The 15593-nt window shown below is 34.0% G+C and overlaps 1 long non-coding RNA gene across 1 annotated transcript; it reads left to right on the top strand.

Annotated features, from left to right (window-relative positions):
- Nucleotides 1–5260: 5260 nt before the first annotated feature.
- LOC107873208 lies at nucleotides 5261–10861 on the top strand. The gene is made up of 4 exons (XR_001675176.2): nucleotides 5261–5439; nucleotides 6985–7037; nucleotides 10094–10209; nucleotides 10287–10861. It is a non-coding gene; the product is annotated as an uncharacterized LOC107873208 (long non-coding RNA).
- The last annotated feature ends 4732 nt before the right edge of the window (nucleotides 10862–15593 follow it).

Genomic DNA, 15593 nt, shown 5'->3' with positions numbered 1-15593 from the left:
TGTGTCTTTTAACTATTCCACCATGCAAAACAAAGGTTAGATTACACCTTTCTACTATAGTAAAATTAATTTATAGTAAATAATTATGTATATTGATAATCATTTTTTCAAATATGTACAGAGACTATGATAACGTGCCACTTGGGTCGTGAACCCTTTGGACATTCGGATAAAGATGACTAATGATGCGTGTACCTAAAAAGGTGTTGGTTTAGTTCTATCCTATGTTAACCAAGAGTGGGTTTGCTAGACTTATGATTTCCGAGCAAACTACTCGGGTGAGAAGGCTACGTGGGCACATAGAAAAAGATTCGGACACCTCGCGCATATGTCAGCTCTCCTAAAATTTAGGATTTTGAAAGAAATTTGCGGGTGCGCAAAACACACCTCACTTGTACGTGTGATTGTGTCAGCTTTTCCAAATGAAAGAAATATGAACAGGATGACAGTTTATATAAATCAATAAGCAAATAAATAAGCTATACAAAATAATAACAAATAACAATTTATGCCACACAAACAAGATAAATCAAGACAATTAGAAAGAAACAAATAATAATGTAAAAAAAATATAAATATTTACCTATATCTGTAATGGTTAGAACCTTGCATCCCCAGCAGAGTCGCCAAACTGTCATACCCTATTTTTACCCAAGGCCAAAACGAGCAAGACATTATGACTCAAAAAGAATTAATTTTATACAAAGTCACCACCTAATTTTTAAGGAAAAATAGGCAACAACAACAACAACAAACCCAGTGTATTCCCACTTAGTGGGGTCTGGGGGGGGTAAGATATACGCAGTCCATACCTCAGAAGCAAATGACATAACATAAATATGGCACCCATAAGGAATATAAAACAGAGGAAAGCAGAGGAAAGCACACAGATTCGTAATAAGCATGGAACACTGAATACGGAATCATAACGGGAATAAAAAATTAAAAAAAAAAAAAAAAACCCCCACCAAGTAATTCCCTACCCTAGCGACCCAATCTGGCCCTACTCTTCTGCCGTAATTCGCGTCTTCCAGACCTTCCTATCTAGGGTCATGTCCTCGGTGAGCTGTAACTGCTCCATGTCCCGCCTAATCACCTCACCCCAGTACTTCTTCGGCCTACCCCTACCCCGCCTAAAACCATCCAACGCTAGCCTCTCACACCTACGGACCGGGGCATCCATGCCCCTCCTCTTCACGTGTCCGAACCATCTCAATCGTGCTTCCCGCATCTTACACTCCACTGAAGTCACACCAACCTTCTCCCGGATAGTCTCATTCCGAACTCTATCCCCTCGAGTCAGTCCACACATCCAGCGCAACATCCGCATTTCTGCCACCTTCATTTTTTGGATGTGGGAGTTCTTAACTGGCCAACACTCCGCTCCATACAGCAAGGCCGGACGGACTACCACCCTATAGAATTTGCCTTTAAGCTTGGGCGGCACCTTCTTATCACACAGCACCCCCGACGCGAGTTTCCACTTCATCCATCCCGCCCCAATACGGTGCGAGACATCCTCGTCAATCTCACCGTTACTCTGGATCACGGACCCGAGATACTTGAACTTATCCCTCTTACATACCTCCTGTGCTTCCAGCTTCACTACTACCTCGTTCTCCCGCCTCACGTCATTAAACTTACATTCCACATACTCTGTCTTGCTTCTGCTCACCCTAAACCCTTTAGACTCAAGAGTTTGCCTCCACATCTCTAATTTGTCATTTACACCCCCTCGAGTCTCATCTATCAGAACTACATCGTCTGCAAAGAGCATACACCACGGCACCTCCCCTTGAATACGCCGCGTCAACACATCCATTACTAACGCAAACAAAAAGGGACTAAGAGTAGATCCCTGATGCAATCCTGTCCGGACAGTGAAATGCTCTGAGTCTCCTCCCGCCGTCTTCACCTGGGTTTTCGCTCCCTCATACATATACTTAATTACTCTGATATATGCCTGCGGTACTCCCCTCACCTCCAAGCATCTCCAAAGCACCTCCCTGGGGACTTTGTCGTAAGCCTTTTCCAGGTCGATAAACACCATGTGCAGATCCTTCTTCTTTTCCCTATACTGCTCTGCCAACCTCCGTACCAGGTGGATTGCCTTCGTCGTCGAGCGGCCGGGCATAAATCCGAACTGGTTTTCCGAGATAGACACTATCCGTCTCAGCCTCACCTCGACCACTCTCTCCCAGATCTTCATAGAGTGACTCAATAACTTAATCCCCCTATAGTTATTACAACTCTGAATGTCCCCCTTATTCTTATAGAGAGGGATCATGGTACTCCACCTCCACGCCTCGGGCATCTTTGCCGTCCTGAAAATTTCATTAAACAATCCAGTCAACCACCTTACACCAGCCTCTCCAACGAACTTCCAAAACTCCATCGGTATCTCATCCGGCCCCGTCGCCCTACCCCTACGCATCCTGCGGACTGCCTGTCTAACCTCTTCTACCTTAAAACGTCTACAATAGCTAAAATCCCGACACTCCTCTGAGTGCTCCAGTTCCCCTAACACAATAGCTCTGTCCCCCTCGTCATTCAAGAGCCTATGAAAGTACGACTGCCATCTCTTCTTTATGTGGCCGTCCTCCACCAACACTCTACCGTCCTCCCCCTTAATGCACCTCACCTGATCGAGGTCACGACCCTTATTTATTTGTTTAACAAGTATGACTTTAATTAATCTACGAAATCATTTTAGATTTCAGATAAGGATTTAAATTATTTCGAAGGAAAAGGGTTAAACACCATTCAGAATCCACAAATGTGATTTCCGATCAAACTTAGGTTTATTGAAAGATAAGAGAATAAAACCAATGTTTATAAATACGAATATAAAATGTATATTAAAATGATATAAACAATTTTTACATGCAAAAATGTATAAATTACATAAATTATTGTAAAAATATGTGTATAAAAAATATGCAAAGATAAACAAAAGCAAATAAGAATATGTATGAAAGGAAAAGAAAATTTGTTTTAAAGAAAAAGATAACATAATACTTTTTAGTGTAAAAAGTATGAATTGTTTGATTAAATATCTAAATCAATTTAAAATAAATACTAACAATCTAAATTTGCCTAATGCGCGATGAAAATTGCGTAAATAAAGAATATCCCGCCCAACACCCTAAAGTAAAGTTTTCACTATGATAATATTTGTACATGTATAAGAAATTAAAATACAAACACAAAATTTAAAACTCTTCTTTGAATGCCCTTTCCGATAAGTATTTTCGATAACCTGTATAAACACTTGTGACAAAAATATTAGTAACGAATAAATATTTATCAAATGAATTAAGAAGGTATGTGAGCGTATATATAAAAATATAATTTTCGTTAAAAAAGTGGACTCGGATAACGTTTTAAATATTATTAAAATTTGATCATTGCCCTTATTTATTTATTTTATTACGTATTTGTATGCGTAATATCCATTTTTTTATTTGTGGAGGCCTCGAAAATCGACAGAAAATTTCTTCATCGGCCATTTGCCAACTGAATCATCAGAAATTATCAATAAAATAATAAAGCCAAAGAAAACTATCAAAACAAATTCACACACTAACAAAATAAAACTTACCACAATTTACTGAAAAAGTTCAACCACCAGAGTTGGAAAATGCACAACAATAATCAAGCAAAAGGAAAATAAAGTGGAGCTACTAATTAAAATATACTACTTTTCTTTTAAGAGTGACGAACAACAAGACAAATAAACTTTGAACAAAGGTAATCTAACAAAATAATAATAAAAGAGTGGAAACAAAAATCACGAAATCAAAATCATTTAATAAATACAAAGAAGCAAGAAATGAAGGCTGCCATTAATAGTGAGAATAAGCAACACATAATATAATTAAAGCAAAAAGAAAAAGAATTTTACCGGTGAAGCGCAATTTTTCGGACAAATCTGTGCAAAACAAAACACATAACATACAAAAATTAATGAAACTCAATTCCTTGAAGAAGAAAAGTTGAAACAATTGAGGCCATCGACATTGCTTTAACGACTTTCGCCAGAGCAATGTCAAAATTGTAAAATTTGTCAGATCTATCTCATTTTTTGATGGGCAGTAGTAGTAGTAGTGAGATGAAGCTCACCGGTCATCACTTCCAGCGAGCCTGGGACGGAAAAGAGAGGAAAAGGGAGGGTGGTCGCCGACGAGTTGATAGCAGTAATATTCGTCGGAGGTAGTGGTGGCTGGTGAGGTAGCGGGAAAGAGGAAGAAAAGGGGGAAGGAGAGAGAAAGGAGAGAGTAGGAGTTGTGATGGTGGCCGGAGTGGTTGTGGTGGAATTCACTGGAGCGCCAACGACAATAAACTGGTCGATAGTAGAAAGGAGAGGAGAGAAAGAGGCATGCATATATCTTTTGAGAGAGAATGAGAAAATCTGATGTGGGTGTATAAAAGGAAAAGAAAAGGAACTTATCAAATCTATTCCTTTTTAGCAAATCTCTTAGAATTTAGGTAGTAAGTGAAGCAAAGTCAAAAAGAAATTAAAGAGTGGGACTTATTAAAGGAAAAAAAAATTAGAAAAATCTCATGTTTTTCTTTCTTCTTGTGTGTGTATATGGTGAATATATATGTGAAAATAAAATCAACTCCACTCTATTTATTTATATAAAATAACATATTTTATTAATTGAAAAAAAAAAAGACTCCTCTTGTCTCCTTAAAGCTACTTTTAATCTGTAAATTATTCTTCGTTAAATTATTCACTCTTTTAACTAATGTATAAAGGTTATTTATTCAACGGATAAAAATTTCAATCCGTCATTTCAGGTGTCAACTTTTAAAAAGTGATGAGATCTTGACTTGATTGATTTAATGCTACGTGTATTAAAATAAATATGTCGACTTACGATTGCAGATCGTATTAAATAACGTACAAAAATATGAAAGTCGATGTCTAATTATAGAATAATATAAATATAAATAAAAAATATAATTATCCAGAAAAATATATTATGCTATAAATAATTAAAATTATAATATGTAAAAAAGAATTGCAATGTTATTTTATATACATATGCAGATGACTGTGCAAAAATATTAAAATAATAATAAATTAATAAAAATTTTAAAATTTATAAAACTAAGGATAATTTTTAATAAATTATATAAAATTAAAATATAATAATAAATTTATAAAATTTTAAAATAATAATAATTTTTAATAACTATAAAAAATATGTGAAAAATTACATTTTATGCTATTTAATGATTAAAAAGCCCGAGTGCATTAATTTTAAAGCCCGGAAAGCCAAAATTAGATGGAACAAAGAAACCATTTTAATACATTACAGAAACCATTTCTCTTTTACTAAACTCGCTAAACCCTTCTCCGACGCTGTTGACGGTGGTGATGCTGTCGCCGACGGCGGTGGAGCTGCTCTCTTCTTGGTGGTGACGGCGACAGTGAGTCGGTGTTTTGTTTTGATTTTTAAGTTGCGGTTTGACTTATGTTTATAGAATTGATTATGATATATGAGTAATCTGTTCACTTTGTTTAGCGTTTTTTGTGCTTGCTGAAAGTTAATTTGGATAATTTTTCGGAGTATACTGGAGAGATTTTCCCAAATTGTATTCTTAAACCCTAACTTAAAACTTGTTCTAACACCTTTAATTTGTAATTTCTTGCCACTTTTTAATTTGTAACAAAGCACTCAAATGTTGATTTTCACACATCAAATTGAAGGTTTTTTTAGATGTAAGGCTGCTAAGATAAATGAAACAGAAGGTTCATATTTTGATGTCTGCGTGTATAAGAGAAGGGAAAATAGAGGAGGCTGTGAAGATTTTCGAGGAGGGTAAGATGAATGGGATTAAGCTTGATGCAGAATTGTATAGCTTTTATGTTTACGTTGCTTGTAAGTAGCAGAATATAAGATTAGGATTGGAGTTGTTGGAGGAGATGAAAGGAAGGGGTTGGTTGTGTGAAACAAGGGAATATGGTTGAGGCATTAAGGCTTAAGGATGAAATGCTTAGTAATGGTCATAAAGTGTCATCTTCATTATTTACTTTGTTTCATTTTGTGACATCCTCCCATGGCATGATCTTTGTTAGTAGTTGATGTAATTAATTTAGAGCATAGTTTCTCCATTGCTTGAGTCATATTGTGAGTTAAATTGTCTTCTAGGAAGTGTAAAATAGAGGTTTAAGTTGGTGGTGTGTTGTTTCTGGAATTAGTTGACCATGATCCTTGTTGATTTGATTGTTATATGTTGATTCTTGGGTGAAGTTTGAGTGACCCCATTGAAAAAATGCATGCTTTGCCCGATGATAGATCAGGTGACGTCATTCTTAAGGGCAAATCATCATTTTTGTCAATGTAATAGTCATGAGCTAAATGTGTACGACAATAATAAATATGTAGAGTGTGTTCTTGTCCAACATAATATTATTATTTCTAAGTGTGGTGTTCTATAGGATGTTGGCAGATATTTGGGATTTGACATGCTTGACACTTGTTGTGTGTCTATGAGAACACTAGACGAAAGCGGTATAATACCCCTAAAACTCATCTAGCATCCTCAAAGAACACACACCTTGCCACTAAAGCAAAATAGGAGACTTTTTTCCCTTAGGTTGAATCTGCCTTGCAAATCTTAGCCACCTGCGGTCACTCCTGAGGTATATGCTTACGCAAGTGGCCTGTACAGGTTATGACAGTGTGCTTGCCCTAGGCTGCCTCGATGTCGATTGCTCATTCTTCTATTTTTGTGACGTGTATTTTTCCTGTGTGATTTCATACTATATTTTTCCTTTTCTTTTTTGTTTTGGTTGGTTCTGTTGTGTTGTTTTCAGGGATGACTCTTAGGAAACAAGGGAATATGGTTGAGGCATTAAGGCTTAAGGATGATACCATAAACTATTAACAAATCAAACCAACTCTCTCCAGAATTTCTATATTTAGGCTGTGGGAGAAAACAACAGATTATGTGTATCTATTTATATTGCAGGTTTGAAGCTTGTTGGCTTGAAATACATCTCTACAAGAAAGGAATCGTTTAAGGTGAAGTCTTACATCTCTGATGACTACAAAGATCTAGTTGATTTGGATGCTTTGTATTGATTTTCTAACATTTGGATCTTGTCGAATGCTTAAGTTTTAATACAAATGTAGCCATTGTATGTAACACACTCGAGGTAGATTTTATGACACTATGAAGCTTGAATTATTATCTTTAACTATGTTCTAGTCTAAAGAACACTGGTTTCTGCGGTAGCAAGTACTAATAAGTGGTCTCTCTCCAAATATGATATGATTTTGTTCGTTAGTTATAGTAGCTTATATGTGCTGCATCAATGGCATGATATACAATGTTTCACCCTCACATGATATACAATGTTTCACCATTTTCACCAACACCTTGATGCATTGGCCTGCACCCTGCAGAAGCAGAGTTTCCATCAGATGCACGCGGGATTTGTGTGTGATGAGAGTGTTGTGAAAAAGTATTGGTTATCTTTGGTTAGTCGTAGAGTTTTCCTTGGTTTAGTGTAACTCTTGGGAGACAACTTGAGGCTGGTTTAGTACCAGAGTGCTTGAATTGCGATTAAGATTATTAATTGTTGGTGGGCTTCTTTTTGCTAGCGTTATTGTTATACTCTTTGGATTCATTATCTGTAGATATGCTAATTTCTATCCTTTATGGTGACAGAGGATAACTCTACTTTACTAGTATGTCCTTATAATATGCCAATGGATGAGGCTGATGAGTTTACTCACTGTCTATGTCGCTCCATAAAGAGGAGACAGACTAATTAGTCTTGGTTGAATCCTCACTGTCTATGTCGCTCCATAAACAAAAAGCATAGTAAAAAAAGATTATGTGGGCTAAATATTGCATCCAGCAGCCATTTCTTTTACCATTACTTCAGCTAATTCACAAATCCATCCCCATCACAATCCATTTCTTTTATACCATTACTTCAGCTAATTTTTCAGCAGGTTTCAATTCTTGATGATGTCCAAGACTTAACAAAATCTCTTTTAGCTCTAAAGGAGATATCCTTCCATCTCCATTTGCATCAATGAATTTAAAGACTAATTTCAGTTGACTGGATAACTCCATAGCTGCAAAACCTGATAACCAACTGAAATCAGAAACTATTCTCTTTGGTTTCCTTTTCCCTTTCTTTAAGTACTTGAATTGTCCAAGAAATTTCCCAACTGGGTTATTCAAAGACTTGAACCATTTTCTAAAAGAATCTATAGTATTCTTGAAAACCAGGAGAAAGACAGAGAGTAAAAAAGAGTGATTAACTGGTAAGTAGAATTGAAGAGAAATGAATGTGAGGGTGGAATTTTGGGAAAAATAAATTGAGTTATTTGTCACTTTCTAGTCATATGCTTTAGCCTTGTGACTGGTCCCTACAGGAACTACCCTATATTTTTCAAGTACTCAAAGTGAATAAATAGTGAAGCTACTTTCTGCAAGTTAGTAATAAGTATAGCCTATTCCTTTCTCCATCCCATTTTGAACAATTCCCAAATCTAACTAGACATAATTAATTCATTCATTTGTCAATACTGTATAAATTTTCAAAGTTGGTTTGAAACTTTTTGTTACCTTTTCACATTGATATGTAGAAGAAGAAACTTTATAAATTATTATTGGATCCAGCAGGTTAGGTCTTTCAGTCATTACAGAATCATAAATGAAATATTCATTAACTGATTCGAATCGTAGGAACTAGGAAGATTGTCGCAAGTAGTTCCCCATATTTCACGAAAGTTGATTGATACTTGAGGGTCAAGCACTTAGAAAATGTTCAAAAGTTCCCTGGGTAAATGAAAACTCATTTTTCAAATGATATGACCATAAGAAAGCACTATGTTAACAATATTCTTAGGAGATAGGAAAATTACTCTTCTTCCCAATGACACGAAAAGTATCTCGCGTTTAAGATAATACAGATACAGAAACACAGAAAAATATGATTTATTGAATGGAGTACTCCATAGCACTTTTTGATCTATTTTCTTTCTTGAGAACCAGCAAAAATATGAAGAGAGCTAGTAGATTTTAAGAATATTTCCTTAATATTCTGTCCATTTCAAGTAATATATCCTTCATTTCACATCTGTAATAAGACATGCACACTCAAAATTATCTTCATAATGCCCTTGTGGTATACATATAGATCAATTTAAAAGCCACTAGTCGACCCCCACTTGCTTGGGATTGAGATGTACGTGTTAGTAATTTTTGTATAGTGAAATTACATGTTCCTATTAACCCTCGTTCATAGATAACACCAAGTGTGTTAACCTTAGCTTCAGCAGGAACTATATTCATGACCCAGACAGGATCATCAACCAAATTAGCAGCAACGAGTATACTCTTCAATTTGTACATTTCCCATTATTTTGTCCTAGGTGAGACTAAGTATTCACCGCTCACTAGATTGCGGTGGAGAATGATGGGAATTCCAGCTGAAGGTGACCGTAGTTTCCTAGTCATTGAACACCTTCAACTATACCTGCTTGCTGAATATTTATACTAAGATGGAACAGGATAACTTTTCGGTCCTCTAGGCTTTCACTTATCTTGTTCCTGTTTCCCCTTTCTAACTTATTCTTCTGACATGAGTGGAATGAAGAAGCAAAAATAACTCGAAATAAAATAACAGATGGTAGCACATATAATTGTGATTAAATTTGCACATTCTTTGTTCTACTGCACCAGACATATTGCTAAAGAAGCTGGTATATTATCTATTTTATCAACTCTCACTAATGACAAACTAGACTGCTAGTATACTGGATCATATGCTAAGCTTCAGTTAGTTTGTATTGGTTAGTGTTTATATCTTTTCTGTATTTGGTCAGTTGAAGTTATTTCCAGGCATGTTAATAAGGATAAAACCTGATGAATGGTGCAGAGAGTTTCTGTGTCTATGATTTGCTTTTGTCTTTCAATTCATGTGTGTTAATGCAGTGGTCTTCAGTATCCACTTTCTGGAAAGTAATTATTCAGAAGTTAATACACAATGGCTTCAAATTAATCTTACATATCAATTTTGCTTTCAGAGTTTATTTATCTCTTTTCTAAAATTTTGCAGGAATACTTAAATGGGGAAAAGAGCTAACTTTTCTTGAGGTCTTCGAAGAGACGCATAAGAAGAAAAAGGACGGTACAAGAGAGGATTGGGTCGAAACACGTGCTGAGGATGCATATGTAAGATCATAACTTTTACATACATTATTTTATTATTACTCAACTTAGCTTGTTTACATACTGAATTTTTCTTTCAGGAAGGATTTCAAAAAAGTATGGAAGATTGGGCATCTAACCCAACCCACTTCAGAAGATGGTACCATAGTCCAACCATCACTTGTTGATGTGACTAACATGTGGACAGCTGTGGTAAGTGGTCTAAAGAAAGGTAGAATCTACGGGTGTGGGGTTCTCCAATCTTCGAGTAGTCCTTCGTTGTTTTCTAGTTCCTCTTCTACTTTGCAAACTATGGAAGAAATGGAAGCAATGAGAAAGCAAATCATAGAGTTGACACAACAATGTGCAGCTAATGATGCCAAGTTTGCTAAATTTGAGGAGTTGGTCAAGAAACACATGCCTCAAGTATTTCATGATGAGGAAGAGAGTGAACCTGATGATGATTAGATTGTAGTTGTTCGACATTTAGATGTTTAAATTATTTTACTCAATGTTTATTTTGGATGTTTTAAAGTGGTTGAATTTTTAAATTTTTATCGTGTTCGATCCTACTGTGAAAAGTACATTAGTTATGTTGTTTATAATTGAGAGCAGTGTAAGCTAATGAAAGATTTTATTAAATAATTATTTATAGGTGAATATTTATTTATTAAAATTTCGACTGAAGTAGTTGGAAGAAAAATTATTAAATAACTATTTATTAAAGTTTCGACTAAAGTAGTTGGAATAATTATAATTCTTAAATAATTATTTATTACATTTTCGACTACAGTAGTTGGAATAATTATTTTATTAGTTTCTAACCACAGGAATCGAAAAGATTTTGTAAGTGAATATTTATTTCTTAAAATTTTGACTGAAGTAGTCTGAACAATAATTATTAAATAATTATTTATTAAAGTTTTGATTATAATAGTCAGAATAATTATAATTTTTAAATAATTATTTATTACTTTTTCAACTACAGTAGTTGGAATAATTATAATTATTAAATAACTATTTATTAAATTTTTGACTATAGTAGTCGGATGATTTATAATTATTAAATAATTATTTTTAATTAATTTATTAATATTCTGACTACCGTGGTCGATTTTTTTTATTTGTTCATTTTATAATTTATAATCTGCGACTATAGTAGTTGGAAACTTTTGACTACTGTAGTTGAAAATATTTTTCTGACAAGCTATATTCTGACTATCATGAAACAGTCAGAAGGTTATCGAAAATACCATGTTTTTCGGCTACATTCCGACTACATCAGCTGTTGGAAAAATGCTATTTCTAGTAGTGTGACTAATGCCATGTTAATTGAGTCCTGTGCACCTTTAAGTTTTTGGAGTGAAGCTCTTTTGACTGCTTGTTATGTGTTGAATCGTGTTCCCTATAAAAAGACCAAAATAACACCTTTTGAGATGTGAAAATGTTATAAGCCAAATTTGAAATATCTAAGAATTTTGGTTGCTTAGCCTATGTAAAATTAATGGATCCTAAAATCTTTACATTTGATAAAAAAATTACTACTTGTGCTTTTCTTGGTTATGCTTCAAATAGTACATCTATAGATTTTTTAATCTTGAAGATAGTGTTATAATAGAATCAGGTGATGCTATTTTTCATGAAAATAAATTTCCTTTTGATTCTAAAAATAGGGGGGTCTAAGGACCTAAAAAAATATTTTTGTCACTACCTAATTCTTCTACTTCTACTTTTAAAAAATAAAAAAATAATGATTTTGAGCTAAGAAGTAAACGAGCTAGAGTAGAAAAAGATTTTGATCTGATTATTATGTTTTAAATGTTGAAGATGACCCTTTCACTTTAAAAGAAGTTTTGTCTTCTCATGATGCTATTTTTTGGAACGAGGCTGTAAATGATGAAATGAAATAGCTAATTTCCAATAAAACTTGGAAGTTAGTTGATTTACCACCGGGTTATAAAACAATTGAATGTAAATAGGTCTTATGTAAAAATTTAAAACCAGATGGATCTGTTTATAATTACAAAGTTAGGCTAGTGGCTAAAGGTTTTAAACAAATAGAAGGCCAAGAATTTGTTGATACTTTTTCTCCGATAACTAAAATTACATTCATTAGACTTTTAGTTGCTATTGCGGCAATTTTTGATTAACAAATTCATCAAATGGATGTAAAAATTATTTTTTTAAATGGAAACCTAAATGAGGAGATTTACATGGAACAACCCAAATGTTTTGTTGAAGCTGACCAAGAAAACAAAGTGTGTAAACTTACTAAATCCTTATATGGCTTAAAACAGACACCAAAGCAATGACATAAAAAATTTAATTCATGCATGATTGATAATGACTTTAAAATAAATGAGTGTGATAAGTGCATATATCATAAGTCTTGAAATAATTTGCATGTTATTATTTGCCTATATGGTGATGATTTATTGATCTTTGGTTCTAACTTGAATGTCATTGTTGAAACTAAAAATATTCTTACAAGCCATTTGATATGAAAGATCTTGGTGAGACAAATTTTATCCTAGAAATAAAATTTACCAGAACATGTGATGCCATTTTTCTTGACCAGTCATAATCTGTTGAGAAAAATTTGAAAAAATATAACTTCCTTGATTGCAAGCATGTTGTAACTCCATTTGATTCTAGTGTTCACTTGTTTTCTGTTGAAAGTGAAAATGATGTTATAAATCAAAAGAAATATGCTAGCATAATTGCAAGTTTGAGATATATGACTGATTGCACTAAGCTTGATATTGCATATTCAGTACGAGTACTTAGCAGGTTTACTAGCAAGCCAAGTAATGAACATTGGCATGCTATAACAAGAATAATGAGATATTTAATTGGAACGAAAAATTATGGTTTGTTCTATAAAAAAATATCATGTTGTACTTGAAGGATTTTGTGATGCGGATTAGAACACTTTATTAGATGATTTCTTATCTATTACTGGTTATATTTTTACTTTCGCTGGTAGTTCTATTTGTGGAATATCTAAAAAGAAAATAATTATTGCTAACTCTACCATGCAGGTTGAACTAATTGCTTTGGCTTCAGCTAGTGAGAAAGCGAATTGGTTGAGAGATTTGTTATTTTAAATACCTTATTTGAAAAACTGAGTCCTCCTATATTAATTTATTGTGATAGCACCGCTGCAATTGATAGAGTTTAAAACTATTATTACAACCATAAATTCATACCTATAAGGAGAAAACACAGTAATGTGAGATCATATTTGACAAATGATACTATTAATGTTGATTATGTCAAATCTTGTGATAATCTATCCGATCCATTGATTAAGTCCTTATCAAAAGAAAATGTCTGGAGCATATTGAGGGGAATGAGATTGAAGCCTATTGAATTTTGAGTCATATATGAGGAAACCTAACCTAGGGACTAGAGATCATATAACTAGGTTCAATAGAAAAATTGAATCACATGATGACTTCTTGTGAAAAATGCACTACTTTTTATTCCTCCCTATGGTGTGAGTGCATTTATCTGTAATGTTTGTGAGGTTGAGTTTAAAAAAATCTTAATGAAAATTTGTAGCTCGTATAAGTGGGGGTGCTAAAATTACAGGAGAACTCTTGACGGATTTCACCTATGTGAGTGTGGAGGTAGGCCGCTTCCTATGAGAATTAGGCTCATTCTCAAAGTCACTCATGAAATTGGGATATCACAAGGCCATAATGTGCTGGCTATAAAACTCATGTCAACACCTTGACTATTTTGTGAAAGCAGTAACTTTTTATTTTCCTTAAGCAGTCATAGTTCAAGTCTGATACCACTACGACTCTGAAGTAAAAATTATTGTTTTACTAAGTGGAGATTCAATGTAGAGCACACCTTCATTATGCATGATAGTCTTCCTTCAGTTAGTAGACTCTCTTATCTAATATTAAAATGAGTGGGGGATTGATGGAGTAGCATTTTAATATTTATAATATTATTTTTTTTGCCAAAAGTGTAGTGGCTGTTACATGCCATTTAGTGATATTAAGAACCTTAAGTGCTTTAAGTTACATTTAGGCACTTAGTTCATTTGCCTTTACAGGCAGAAAATGCCTATTAATCTCTTTTAAACTGAAGGCATTATATGCCTTAACTCTAATTGAATTAAATGGAAAGGGAGGTGCATGACTTTTTTCTCACTTGACTCTTGGTTATGGTAGTTGAATTTGACTATCATTTTTCTTGAAATCACTACAAAAAATGGGTCTAATTGCGGGGGTTATTTTAACCTTCATAAAATTATATGAACTGCGGGGCTTAAAAATATGCCGTTAAAAATTATATATTTGTGGGGGTTTTAACCCCCTTTATCCGTCCAAAAAATAATACTAAATTAAAAAATATTTCCCTTATTCCCCCCAATATCGATCAAAAATAGCCCCCCAAAACATTTCTCTCTCATTTTCCTTAATATAGCGCTAATTAGGGTACGGTGAACTCTCTGTCGGCCATTAATAGGGTAATTGCTACTCTCTACTTCGGCCATTTCTACTCCGGCGTGTCCGGTGGTCGGCTATTGCCTTCTGTTTTAACTTTTTCTCCGATGTATTCAAACTCCTACAGCTCTGAGCTCCCATGTAATTGTTTCTTATTTTTAATAACTCTTCTTCTACTAATTGCTCAATTGAGGTCCAGATCTGTGTTATTCATCCTTTAGTATACATCCTTTACTTTGGCACAACCTGCAAAAAGCTAAAATATGGTATATGAAAGTTTTTTTTTAAGTTGGTAACTTACATGGTAGATGAAAGTTTAAAAGGTGCTAAACATTAATTACACTGGAGTTTCTATAATCAACAAGTTTACTTTTGGGTATATCTTTTGTAAGTTTTGTGTATATTAAACTATATGAAAGGAAAAATTGTAAAGCCACATCTTTTTTTACCTTTTACTTTTTGGGATTATAAAACCATTTTGACAAGATGACCTTCAATTCTACTCCAATTCCAAAAGGGCAACCCAAAAGCTATGCGCAGGAAAAGGCCAGACTACAAGGGTCTATTGTACACAATCGTACCCTGCATAAGTCTACTCCAACTCCATTTATGTTAAATTCGATGTGTGGTCGATGGTATTGAATTGTGTAGCTCAATTTCATTGTCATTTCTTGAAATTTGATTAGAAAGTTCAATCTTTTTTGAGTAAATGCTAAGGAAGTTTGATTTAAAGTTGATAATAAAACAATTCCGTAGTTAAATCCTGATGGGTCAATGGTACTTCTTGATAGGGTTATTCAAATTTGGGATATCAACTTTGTAATTGTTATTTTTGGGTGGATCAATAGGAAAATCACTTGCATGTAGATTGTAAATTCTTGATATCACCTTTTCTTATGGAATGAATTATCAGTTGTGTAACTTGAGTATCATTCTGCTTTATGT

The sequence above is a fragment of the Capsicum annuum genome, chromosome 6 (assembly GCF_002878395.1).
Source record: "Capsicum annuum cultivar UCD-10X-F1 chromosome 6, UCD10Xv1.1, whole genome shotgun sequence".
NCBI classification, from domain to species: Eukaryota; Viridiplantae; Streptophyta; class Magnoliopsida; order Solanales; family Solanaceae; genus Capsicum; species Capsicum annuum.
This window is presented reverse-complemented; position numbering and strand designations above follow the sequence as displayed.